The following is a 13,257-nucleotide window of genomic DNA, read 5'->3' as shown; positions in this document are numbered from 1 at the left end:
CTGCTTCCTCTACTTATGTCGGAATCCTACTACTTCCCTTCATTATGTGTGAATGACTGATGTTACACACGTGACCGACATGGATAATAGATTCACTCGGCCAAAAAAAAAAAAAAACCATCTACATCAAGCCACACTTTCCGGTCTGGAGCAGATTACCGTCCTGCTGGAGCGGGCGGCTCGCAGCTTCCCTGCATCCCTGGATGGAGAACACAGAGGTCAGGGACAAGCGACTTCCAGTCTAGGTGACAAGGAAAACTGTGCATAGTGGTCAAAATGGTCCTCACCCAAACGAGAAATCACTGGAAAGAACGTGCAGGTAAAAGGGTTACGTCTGATGCACAGTCTGAGGGGCCAATGACACAGGGATGGAAAGAACTTAAAATAAGGAAGGTCTGTCGTGCTCCGACACATCAGTGGTGTAATATTCTGTACTTACAATCGAATAGTATGGCTTTACAGAATTTTTTTTTTAATTGACTAAAAAATAAATATGGCACAAAAAAAAAGAAAACTGAAAAAAATTACTGCATAGTGAGAACCGAACCTAAAGTTCATATGGGGACGTTGGGCTGGAGGTGACAGCTCAAGGTTACGGTGTGAAAACCTGCAGGGATCACCAGTGATCGGCGCAGCTTGTCCTTTATCCAAAACACTTTCTATCCATGAAAAGGGATCCGAGAAGTATCGTTTCTCCTTGTGGAGAGTGACATGTTAAGCATGTCGAGATGAGGAGACTTAATGCTCCTCTGGGAAATATGCAAATTGTCTCTACAGAGAGGAAGAGGACTAGAACTCTAGTGCCACCTATTGGGAGTAGCAATCCTAACAGTCAATGTCGACCCTTTAACGAGCCTTGTCACATGACTTAGGATAAAAGCCAAACCAGAATCTCAATTTGCAGACACTGTGTTTTGCCCCTCGTCCTTGCAAAGTGGAGATCTGGTTTGGTTGGGTGAGAGGCGTCTGACCGGGATCCAAGAAGTATCGTTTCTCCTTGCGGAGAGGGTTTTAAGTCTCCTCATCTCGACATGCTTAACATGTCACTCTCTGCAAGAAGAAACGATACTTCTTGGATCCCGGTCAGACACCTCTCACTCAGCCAAACCAGATCAGCCAAACCAGATCTCCACTTTGAGGGGCAGTACCCCGAAACACAGTGTCTGCCGGGAAAGGTCAGAGAGGCCCGATGCCTGTGCACTGCAGTACTTTGCTCTGCCCTCAACAGGGCAGACAAAATACGCCTGCGCCACAGCGTGAAGACCAGAAGAGGACGTCATCTGATGAAGATGGGAGGCGCCGGACCAGACCGCAACACCCATCAGACCGGACAGGAACCGCCCCTGGGTGAGTATAATATAACCTCTTTTTCTTATCTTTTAGGATACATCAGGGGCTTATCTACAGCATTACAGAATGCTGTAGATAAGCCACCGCTGGTGGGCTTAGCTCACCCTCGATTTTGGGGGTGACAGGTTCCCTTTAAAGGGTCGACATTACTTTGACATTACTTCCAACAGGTGGCACTAGAGTTCTAGTCCTCTTCCTCTCTGAAGAGACAATTTGCATATCCATGAAAAGCAAATAGTTCTTCAAGTTTGTTTCCCTCCATAGCCATAAAGTGCCATGAATACAGAGCCGGGCAAAGTCCATATAGTCATAAAGTGCCATGTATACAGAACCAGGCAGAATACACATAGCCATAAAATGCCATGTATACAGAGCAGGCAGAGTCTGCATAGCCATAAAGTGCCATGTATACAGAGCAGGCAGAGTCCACATAGCCATAAAGTGCCATGTATACAGAGCAGGCAGAGTCCACATAGCCATAAAGTGCCATGTATACAGAGGCAGGCAGAGTCCGCATAGCCATAAAGTGCCGTGTATAAAGGAGCAGGCAGAGTCCGCATAGCCATAAAGTGCCGTGTATACAGAGCAGGCAGAGTCCGCATAGCCATAAAGTGCCGTGTATACAGAGCAGGCAGAGTCCACATAGCCATAAAGTGCCATGTATACAGAGGCAGGCAGAGTCCGCATAGCCATAAAGTGCCATGTATACAGAGCAGGCAGAGTCCGCATAGCCATAAAGTGCCATGTATACAGAGGCAGGCAGAGTCCGCATAGCCATAAAGTGCCATGTATACAGAGCAGGCAGAGTCCGCATAGCCATAAAGTGCCATGTATACAGAGCAGGCAGAGTCCACATAGCCATAAAGTGCCATGTATACAGAGGCAGGCAGAGTCCGCATAGCCATAAAGTGCCGTGTATAAAGGGGCAGGCAGAGTCCGCATAGCCATAAAGTGCCGTGTATACAGAGCAGGCAGAGTCCGCATAGCCATAAAGTGCCGTGTATACAGAGCAGGCAGAGTTCGCATAGCCATAAAGTGCCATGTATACAGAGGCAGGTAGAGTCCGCATAGCCATAAAGTGCCATGTATACAGAGGCAGGTAGAGTCCGCATAGCCATAAAGTGCCATGTATACAGAGCAGGCAGAGTCCACATAGCCATAAAGTGCTATGTATACAGAGCGGGCAGAGTCCGCATATTCATAGAGTGCTGTGTACACAGAGTTGGGCAGATCACTGCTCCTTATATAGCAAAACTTTATATTTTGTATCAAGGGTTTGTTTTTTTTGTTTTTTTTTTTCATCTGATGCAAACGCCATAGTAAAAACTCATGGAAAAATAATTGACACAATCCCAAAGTATTTTAGGTACCCCAAGGAGCGAGCAGAAAAGTTGACCTGCACATGTAAAATGTGCTGCACACGCAACGTAGCAGAGTTGTAAAATTACATTTTAAAAAATAAAAAAAAATAACGCTGCATGGAAAATCTGCAGTATAGATTGACACTGGCCGTGGATTTTCTCTGCACCACAGGAGATTACCATGCACTGTGTGTGCAGGAAAGAAAGACATGAAATCGTTACCGTATGTGCAGGTAAACGGGCCTGTGGCTAAAGTGCAACAATTGGCCATGAAATAAAGAGCAGTAAACACTGGTAATGAAGTGGTTAAATTCAGCAAGAACCCTGTGATGATACAAGCAGTTGTTGCTGCAGATGGTGTTATTTTCTTCAGCAGTTCTAGGAAATAATCCTAAAAACTGTCTTCACGGGATCGTGCAGCAGCTGACTGCCGAGGTGAAGCATGTCATGGGGCATTTTTACTATAACTGTAAGTGTTATAAAGTACAAATTTAGACGGTCGGGTTATCCAGCATCAGAAGCGAGAGGAGCTGCTTACACTACGAGCTCCCACACCAGGTGAGACGCGAGCATGATCGACAGGTATCGAGCTGATGTCCTACTCTGGCACCTGCTGATCAAGCACTCGGCAGCACAGGGGTGCGAGGTCACCCTATATATTTCACAGCAGGGCAAAAATGCTCCTCTTACTAATTTAGAGGACTATTTTTAGCTAAGAAGGAGCACAAACTGCGGAAACTCTAATTAGTCATACTCTTACATAAGTAAGAATATGACTACTCCAAAGTGCCTCATCTCCCCCATACGGCACCAGGCTAGCTCATCTCACTGAAATGGAAACCCGCGACTTTCTCCCCAAACTAAGACAGATTTCTCCTCCTTCCCCCTCACACCAAAGGAAAACGGGTAACTGCATCGCTCAACCCTCCACCAGACGAATACATCTATCCCTTCCCCTAAACAACCAACACCTTCCTCAAATAACTAAACTGATTGGAAAAACCCCACCATCCAAACCCTGACAGATGACGCGGTCGCCTCCCAAATGCCGACAGGCGCCGCCGCTACGACCAACCCCTGACAGACGCCGCCACCAACCCATGACAGACGCCACCACCACCACCAACCCCTGACAGACGCCACCACCACCACCAACCCCTGACAGTTGCTGCCACCACCACCAACAACGACAACCCCTGGCAGATAACATCACCAACAAACATTGACAAATGCCACCGCCAAAACAAATTAGAAAAAAAAAGGGTCTAAATCATAAGTGTGGCCCAATTATGGAAGAGTATTTGAGTAGAGAGTTTAATAATTTTGGTGTATTTACTTTATCTGCCTCCGTGACATACAGCCCAAGGTGTCATTCACATGTCCATCGTTTTCATGGATAGAACTCGTACCCTTGAGAGTCTATGGAGTTACTCACACATCCGTGATTTTTCACGGACCTTGGAAAATAGCGGAGACATGTCAAATTTTGATCCAAGAGTCAAATCAAAATTGGAGATGCAAGTCTATAGGTCCGATCGTCACATACGACAAAGTGGAGAAACCTTTTTCTTCTACATGTACAAGAAAAACTGATGATACTTGGAGGTCTGTATTTTTCATATACGAGAAAAAAAAAAGATGTCTGAATGAGGCCTAAATGGGTTTCTACCTGTAGAAAGGCGGGTAAATGAGGGGTGAGGGCTCGTTATGCTGCAGAGATTCAGGCAGAGAAATAGAAAGTTTATAGCACATCCAGGCCCACAACACAAATTTCTGCAAAAGCGGCTCCAACCAAAGGCCAGTGACATACAAGCTTATTATGGATGCAAATCCTAAATCAGAGGAGCACAGTTTCACAGTGATGGGAAGTATTACACGCCTGTTATACAGTTGTCTGAAAATGGCCCCAGGCTGAATTCAAGGGTCTATGAAAGTCAGATTGCAATGAGCAGCCAGACAGGCGTTACACATTCAGACTGACCATACACTCCACAATTTATGGGTCCAACTTCTAAAATCTGCAAATTTGGCCCATATTTCTGTGCGGTGTATGTCTGCAATGACAATCTCATGCCCATGCTTCTTCCCATCCCATTGTACTAAGTCACGGGCACAAAATCAATAGTGATCTCACGTGTCTGAACACAGCATACGCTGCACACGTACTGTATACCGCAGGTGCAGGGGATTTTACTTATTAAAGAAAATAAATTCTCCGTGACAAACTCAGACGCTATCGGCATCTTAGCTGCAGTCTGCTTGTAAAGGCCTAAGGCTATGTTCACACTTTGCTATGTGCACATCCTGCGGAAAAAAACGCGCGGAAACGCTGCGGATTACATTCCGCAGCATGTCACTTCTTTTCTGCAGATTTTCACCTGCTCCAATAGGAAACTGCAGATGAAAATCCGCAGAAGAAACCGCAGTAAAAACCGCGACGGGTTTTCACTGCGGATTTTGGAATTCTGCTGCGGAAAAATCCGCAGTGGAATCCGCAAAGCGTGCACATAGCCTAACGCTGAAAGAAGCTTCAAAAACCTTTAGGTTTTTTTTGTCATCATACAAGAAAAACTAATTAGGCTGAAGGTAAAAACAGATACAGGGACCAAACACTGACCAGTACCTGATGCAGCAAACTGATGGAAATCGAAAAGATTTTCCCGCACCGTGTACCATAAAAAAAGCATCTGGATAAAGCTTAGCACGAATGCTGTCGATTCGCTTGCAGAAAATACACAGGGTGTGAAGCTGTGTTCTCAAATGCTGCTTTTTTTTTTTTTTTTTTTTAATTGGGCATTTTCTAAACCAAAATGGCAGATTCCTGGCCGAGTTTGCCCCATTTGATGTCTGGGGTGGGAGCATTTTTTGTGTTTTTTCAAACTTCTCATAGGGAAAGAAAAGTGCTCAAACACAAGAAGAAAAAAAAACTCTTCACAGTTCAACAACATCGATGGACGAACGGCTTCAATGAAATCACATCTGCTTTCCAGGAACTATTAGATGCAGCAGATCTTCTGCTACATGGGAACATGGCCGTACATTGCCGCATTGTATATAAGACTTAACTAAATATTATTCCCAAACTGCCCAACAGATCTGCAGAGTAAACTGAGCAGCAATGTGAACCTGAAATGTGCAGCATGTCAATGTATTCTGCACATGTCCTTGCAATGCAAAGGGTGAAGTATGTGGAATATCTGCTGCAGAGTTTCGGCGTTTTTTCCAGCTTTTAGGTCACATTGGAACTTACCCTAAACCCGACCCTCCAGTATTAATGGCTATGAAGGCCACATCGAGTCAACACAGGTCAGCAGGTCAACTTCCACTGGTTTCTATAAATGTAGATGTACACAGGAGTATAGGGGCATGAGTCCCAACTCTCCACGGGAAGGATTTGGTATGCTGGATCTCGGGGAGAAAAGTGGTCACCAGAGACCACAGGAGGGCTCGGCTGAATTAGGGTATGTGCCAACGTTGCGGATTTTACTGCGGACTGGCAGCAGTTTTCCATGAGTTTACACAGTACCAAGTAAACCTATGGAAAACAAAATCTGCAGTGCACATGCTGCAGAAAAAAACGCGCGGAAACGTAGCATTGTTTATTCCGCAGCATGTCAATTCTTTGTGCGGATTCCACAGCGGTTTACACCTGCTCCATAATAGGAATCTGCAGGTGTAAAACCGCAGGTGAAATCCGCAAAAAAATCATGGTAAATCCGCGGCAATTCCGCAGTGCGGTTTACCTGCAGATTTACCAAAATCAGTCCGGAAAAATCCACAGAGTAATCCGGAGCGTGTGCACATACCCTTAAGGCCATGTGCACACACTGCGGATTCCGTTGTGGAATCTTCCGCAGCGGATTTGATTAAATCCGCAGTGCAAATAGTACTGCGGATTTATCGTGGTTTTTTGTGCGGTTTCCACTGCAGTTTTAGACACCTGCAGATTTTTAGCATGGAGCGGGTGCCAACCCGCTGCGGATTCCGCACAAAGAATTGACATGCTGCGGAAAATAAACCGCAGCGTTTCCGCGCATTTTTTTCCGCAGCATGTGCACAGCGGTTTTTGTTTTCCATAGGTTAACATTGTACTGTACACCGCATGGAAAACTGCTGCGGATCCGCAGCGTCAAAACCGCTGCGGATCCACAGCAAAAACCGCAACGTGTGCACATACCCCAAGCGTCCCTGCATTTGGCGGGAGGAGGGGTATTCAGGAGAGATCGCGAGAATTATCAGCCATCTATTGTGAATGAGAGGGGGGCTTTACTTAGCAACAGTTCAAAAACCTGACCGGCACATCCAAACATAGACTCAGTGTGAACAGGTGCTGAACCTAGAGTCGCCAACTCGTATATAGTTAAGTAAATAAGGCAGCACACTGCAGCGCTAGAACATACAAACTTGAAAAACGAAATTTGAACTGCATTACTGCACTAGAAATATGAAAAATGAGAGCTTTTAGCGCATAAAAATGGCCAATTTTATGTGTACCTGGTAGCCCCTTTACGGCATCTCTCTTATTACTGGTCCTACACTTGCCTGGTATAAGAGAGATGCCGTAAAGGGGCTACCAGGTACACATAAAATTGGCCATTTTTATGCGCTAAAAGCTCTCATTTTTCATATTTCCAGTGCAGTAATGCAGTTCAAATTTCGTTTTTCAAGTTTGTATGTTCTAGCGCTGCAGTGTGCTGCCTTATTTACTTTACTTAGCAACAGTGGCAACATTAATAATAATTATTATTATTACCGTAATAATAAATAATACCAAATTCTGCCAACTGTATATAAAAATCATGTCATAGTAGAGCCGGATACAAAAATGAAACATGGTCTCCATGTATCAAACTTTTCCAATGCACAAAAGAAAATTAGATGTTAATTAGGCAATAGCTCGTTTTAGAGTACATGGCCCTTTTGGTTGAGACACGTCGCTGCATCGCACCAGAATGGAAGGGAGCAAAGTTTCATTATGACCAGAAAAGGTGCCGAGACGGTAACAATCAAGTCACAAAAAATCCATCATGTTCATTGAGGGAGCCTGAGGGTTTTGCAATGCGTCCTTATTCTCTTACACTACGCTGCCATGTTGCAGGAGGGGTGTACAGCAATCTTTGGCAGCAGCAGAAGTCACTACGTAACCCCAGGCATCGTGAGACGTCTGCACTGAAAAGGGGGGAAAAAAACAAAACAAAAAACTGTGTCCAGTGCTGTCAAAAAGAGTGTGAAGAAAAAAAAAAAAAAAAAAAGGTTGGGGAATTTGTTCACATTTTCTTATCTTGGCCTCAATTCATCATTTGAATTACAGTATGTCATTTGTCTTTTATTTTTTTTTTTTTCTGTTGCATTTTGCTCCAAATCCATCAAAATGGGGTTTGACGAATCAGCACCCATTTAAAGATGCAGAGAGTTCTATTGGCTCTTATGGACAATCATTTCAATAAGCTTTGAAATGTCACACAAATAAAGAAAAAGATTTTGGACTCCCCCAGAGAACCAGAATACAATTGGGCAAAAAATTTGGCGACATTTTCAAAAAGTCACAAATGATGAATTAGGACACTGGACCTAGATACCCAAAACCGCATCTATAGTGCAGAGGAAAAAGGAAGAAGCAAAGTAACATTAACTAGGGTTTGTCCACCATAAATCATCCAATGCTCCCCCCACCCACCCCCCCGTGTAAAAATGAAAAAAATCCAGCTCATAATATCCTGCACTTGCGCCATTCCAGCGCTCGCACGACATTATGTCACATGAGCGCTGCAGCCGATCAGCTGCATCACTTGTATGTCCCTCACATGAAACTTGGATGTCTAAGGGAAGTGTGAGCACTGCAGCCCATCATTAGCCACTGACTTATGCCTGTCAGCGCAGCAGCCAATGGAAGGTGAGCGCCAACATCCCTGGAAGGGTGCCGGTGTGAGACGACTACCGGACTGAAGAAGGGGGCTGTCTGGGTAGTGGACCAGCACCAATAATAACACATGCAAAAGTAAATGACAACCATGCAAAGAAAAGAAAAAATAAAGAAAAAGAAAAATCCCCAGGATGAATGGTGACCGTGGTCGTCTGTGTGACCCATGCGGAGTTGTCAGGTCGGCGGCTGTCACAAAATTTCGGAAATCGGTTTATCTTTACTCGGTGACTCCTGGGGGGGGGGGGACGTGAAGGTAATATCCATAAAACATCAGAACTCACACGGGGGGGGGGGGGGGCTGACATCACACAGTGGGAGGGGGGCTGACATCACACAGTGGGGGGGGGCTGACATCACACACGGGGGGGCTGACATCACACAGGGTGGGGGGGCTGACATCACACAGTGGGAGGGGGGCTGACATCACACAGTGGGAGGGGGCTGACATCACACAGTGGGGGGGGCTGACATCACACAGTGGGGGGGGGCTGACATCACACAGTGGGGGGGGCTGACATCACACAGGGGGGGGGGCTGACATCACACACGGGGGGGCTGACATCACACAGGGTGGGGGGGCTGACATCACACAGTGGGGGGGGGGGCTGACATCACACACGGGGGGGCTGACATCACACAGTGGGGGGGCTGACATCACACACGGGGGGGGCTGACATCACAGTGGGGGGGGGCTGACATCACACACGGGGGGGCTGACATCACACAGTGGGAGGGGGGCTGACATCACACACGGGGGGGGCTGACATCACAGTGGGGGGGGGCTGACATCACACAGTGGGGGGGGCTGACATCACACACGGGGGGGCTGACATCACACAGGGTGGGGGGGCTGACATCACACAGTGGGAGGGGGGCTGACATCACACAGTGGGAGGGGGCTGACATCACACAGTGGGGGGGGCTGACATCACACAGTGGGGGGGGGCTGACATCACACACGGGGGGGGCTGACATCACACAGTGGGGGGGGCTGACATCACACAGGGGGGGGGGCTGACATCACACAGGGGGGGGCTGACATCACACAGGGTGGGGGGGCTGACATCACACAGTGGGGGGGGGGCTGACATCACACACGGGGGGGCTGACATCACACAGTGGGGGGGCTGACATCACACAGTGGGAGGGGGGCTGACATCACACACGGGGGGGGCTGACATCACAGTGGGGGGGGGCTGACATCACACAGTGGGGGGGGCGACATCACACAGTGGGGGGGCCGACATCACACAGGGTGGGGGGGCTGACATCACACTGGGTGGGGGGGCCTGACATCACACGGGGGGGGGGGGCCTGACATCACACGGGGGGGGGGGGCCTGACATCACACGGGGGGGGGGGGCTGACATCACACAGGGGGGGGGGGGGGCTGACATCACTTCACACAGATGTAGCCGAGCCCAGTTGTGAGTTCAGATCTTGCAGTCCTGTGCCAATTAAGAACTCAATGTTGTAGTCCTACAAAATAATAAATATATATACATATCGTAGTCTGTGCTGCATCACTATCGTGACAGAGAGGCCTCTGATGTGACACCAGCGCCGCCGCCATCATGAACTCACCGGGATTAGAATAATAACCAGCAAACTTGCACGACTTATTCAGTCCCCAGCTACAAAGTCAGAAAAGGCGCTAAAGTTTGTGCGTTACCGCTGCGGCCCGTCCGTACCTGTACGAGGCCCGGGATCCCCGTCACCACCGGCCCGGCCGCCGCCGCCTCCTCCCTCCTGCAGGCTCCGTTACTCGGCGGCTCTGGACGATGTCAGCGCTGCTGCTGTGTGGGCTGAGGCCGCGCAGTCTCCCTGGGGAGGAAGAAGAGGAGGAGACGGGAGCGAGGAGGAGGGCTGCACAATATGGCCGCTCATGGAGGGTCTGGCCAGGGGAGGGGAGGTCACCGCGGCCGCAGACGGGACCTTACACTGTGTGTGCACGATACACGGCGGCACTGCGCGCGCTGCGGCATCGCCTCACAATGGCGCGCACTCCTGACAGAAAAGCGCACACTTGTTGCTTCTCGTGAGGAAAAGTCTGCATAGACCCTGCCATGTGCCAGAACAAGGCAATAACATGGCCAAAATCCAGTCTAGTCTTAGATGAGTCTGGTCCCTAAAGTGACTACTTGTACTATGTGCACATAGAGGGGTTTGTATATTTCTTTTCTTCCAAAAGCCGCCTCAGAAATGACTACCAAAAGCACTTGGAAAACTGCTCCTGTTCATTACTGTGGAGAATCAACTTTGCGGCTCATGTGAGAAGTTTTTTGAACTTTTTTTTGTTACTGGAGAGGATTCAAAAAACACCTGGTGAAAAAAAAAAGTTGCTTGTCGGGTGTCAGAGGTTTTTTTTAAAGGCGCAAAAACTTTAAAATTCTCTTAAAAATTGCGAGAGTTCCCGTTCCAAAAACTCAGCAAAAAGACCGGGTGTGAACACGCACTTTGGCTATGGGCACACAACGTCATTGTCCAGCACAACAAAATGAGTCGCAGATATCGCGGTGCACACGTTTCGCCTTATGTCTCATCGGCTGCAAAAAAACTGGCGAAACGGCGTCAGATAAACGACCTCTGATGTTTTCCAGAAGCAGCGTTGCTGCTAGAAAAGTGAACATTTGCAATGTAAAAGCGACTTGTTCTACAAATGTTCAGGCTTTTTGAGTTTCTTTTAAAAGCTTCTTTATGTAAATGCCGTGAACAGGCAAAGGGTTCATGCCCATCACCGTAAAACAAGGTCCGATATTGATCCTGACCAGTCAGACGAGTGTCGTGCAATTTTCATGCGAGTACAATCCGATTTTTATCACCTGGCATCCGATCGACATCCGATTCGCATGAGAATGCAACGCGATTTTAACATGAGCTTTTACATAGAGGAATTCTCTGTCATTTAAAGATAGTTTTACAAGGAAATATTCTTCACTATATATAGTACTTTCTGTGTGCAGCTTACTGTATATGTAATTTAGCAATTAATAATTACATTTCTGAAAAAAATTGCGTGGGAGCCCCAAAAAATGCATTAACCAGTAGAGGGAATGCGGAGAGCAGTTGGCAGATGTTTATAGCCAAGGAAGAGGAGCTTCCCAGGCTATTAATATCAGCTCATAGCTGTATACTTTACTGTTTATTAAAATGGGGTACCCCCCCAAAAAAAAATAACCTAGGATCCCCCTATAATTAATAACCAGCAAAGGCTACGCAGACAGCTGCAGGCTGATATTAATAGGCTAGGAAGGGGCCATGGATATTGACCCCCTCCCAGATTAAAAACATCAGGTCTCAGCCACCGCAGAAATGGTTCATCCATAAGATGCGCCAAATCTGGCACTTTAGCCTCGCTCTCCCCATTTGCCCTGGTGCGGTGGCAAGTTGGGTGATAGGATTGGGGTTGATGTCACCGTTGTATTGTCAGGTGACATCAAGCCAAGGGGTTAGTAACGAAGAGGCGTCTATAAGACGTCACCATTACTAACCCCATTGTCATTTTGTAAAATAAATAACACCCTTAATAAAGTTTTTGATATGAAATAATAACACTGACACCATTATTGAATTAAAAATAAAAAGAACACTTGTACTCACTTTTACGCCCAATCCGTTGAAGCCCATGTCCCCTGTAAAAGAGTTAAAAGAAATAAACAACCATATTCCTCTACTCTATGACGAGAAGATAATAAACCATTTGTCCATAGCCGACTATAGCTCTGCTACATCTACTTGGCACGCTGAACGCTGGCATGATGCAGGATTTCAGCCTATCAGCAGAGACACTGAGCTGCGCATGCTTGCACAGCTCAGTGCCTCGCGGTGACGGGAAAAAGGTGAGCTGAGTTGATATCCACCTCACTGACGCCAGCCCCATGAGAAAGTTCTCGCTGCGCTCGCACTGCTGTCTTTGAGGTGAAAGTAGTTAATTGGCTCTGAGCTCTGATGACCCTTCTGACGGCACCGCAAGTGTGAGAACTTTCTCTCGGTGATGTCAGTGAGATGAGTGGAGTTCATTAGATATGAACCCCGCTCACTTTTTTCCCGCTCGTTGCCAGCGTTCAGCGTGCAGAGTAGATGTAGCAGAGCAATCGTTGGCTATGGACAAATGAATTATTATCGTCTCGTCCAAGAGGTGAAGAATATGGTTGTTTATTTATTTTAACTCTTTTACAGGGAACATGGGCTTCAATGGATTGGGCGTAAAGGTGAGTCTAAGTGTTTTTTCCCTGAAGCTGCTCCACTGTAATTGTTGTGCTGTTGTCTTTTCCCTATATTGTTCTCTTAGGCCAGTCTCACACGTCCAGATAATTCCGGTACCGGAAAAATCGGTACCGGAATTATCCGCGTCCGTGTGCTTACGTTGAGCATCAGTGTGGCACACGTGCAGCAGCCGTGTGCCGCATGTGTGCCAACTGAGGACCACACGGACCGTGCAGGAGACAGCGCTAGAGCTAAGCGCTGTCCCCTGCGTGCGGCGCTGAAGCCGGTATTCATCCCTTCTTCTTATTACAGTAATGAATATACGGCTCCACCCCTATGGGAGGTGGAGCTGCATATTCATCACTGTAATGTGCGGCACCACGTGACCGCTCATACAGGACAAGCAGCGACGCTGAA

The 13,257-nt window shown here is 47.3% G+C and overlaps 1 protein-coding gene across 2 annotated transcripts in view; it reads right to left on the bottom strand.

The window, feature by feature from the left end:
* Positions 1-10,617, bottom strand: part of RDX (radixin) — a 109,453-nt gene extending 98,836 nt beyond the window's left edge. The window contains exon 1 of one of the 2 annotated variants that reach the window (XM_069759071.1): positions 10,326-10,617. The gene's annotated coding sequence lies outside the window, so the exon portion shown is untranslated. Of the gene's footprint in view, positions 1-10,218 lie in introns of both variants that reach the window. The other variant, XM_069759072.1, reaches the window with a different exon arrangement.
* Between the last annotated feature and the right edge of the window lie 2,640 nt (positions 10,618-13,257).

The sequence above is a fragment of the Ranitomeya imitator genome, chromosome 3 (assembly GCF_032444005.1).
Source record: "Ranitomeya imitator isolate aRanImi1 chromosome 3, aRanImi1.pri, whole genome shotgun sequence".
Lineage (NCBI taxonomy): Eukaryota > Metazoa > Chordata > Amphibia > Anura > Dendrobatidae > Ranitomeya > Ranitomeya imitator.
This window is presented reverse-complemented; position numbering and strand designations above follow the sequence as displayed.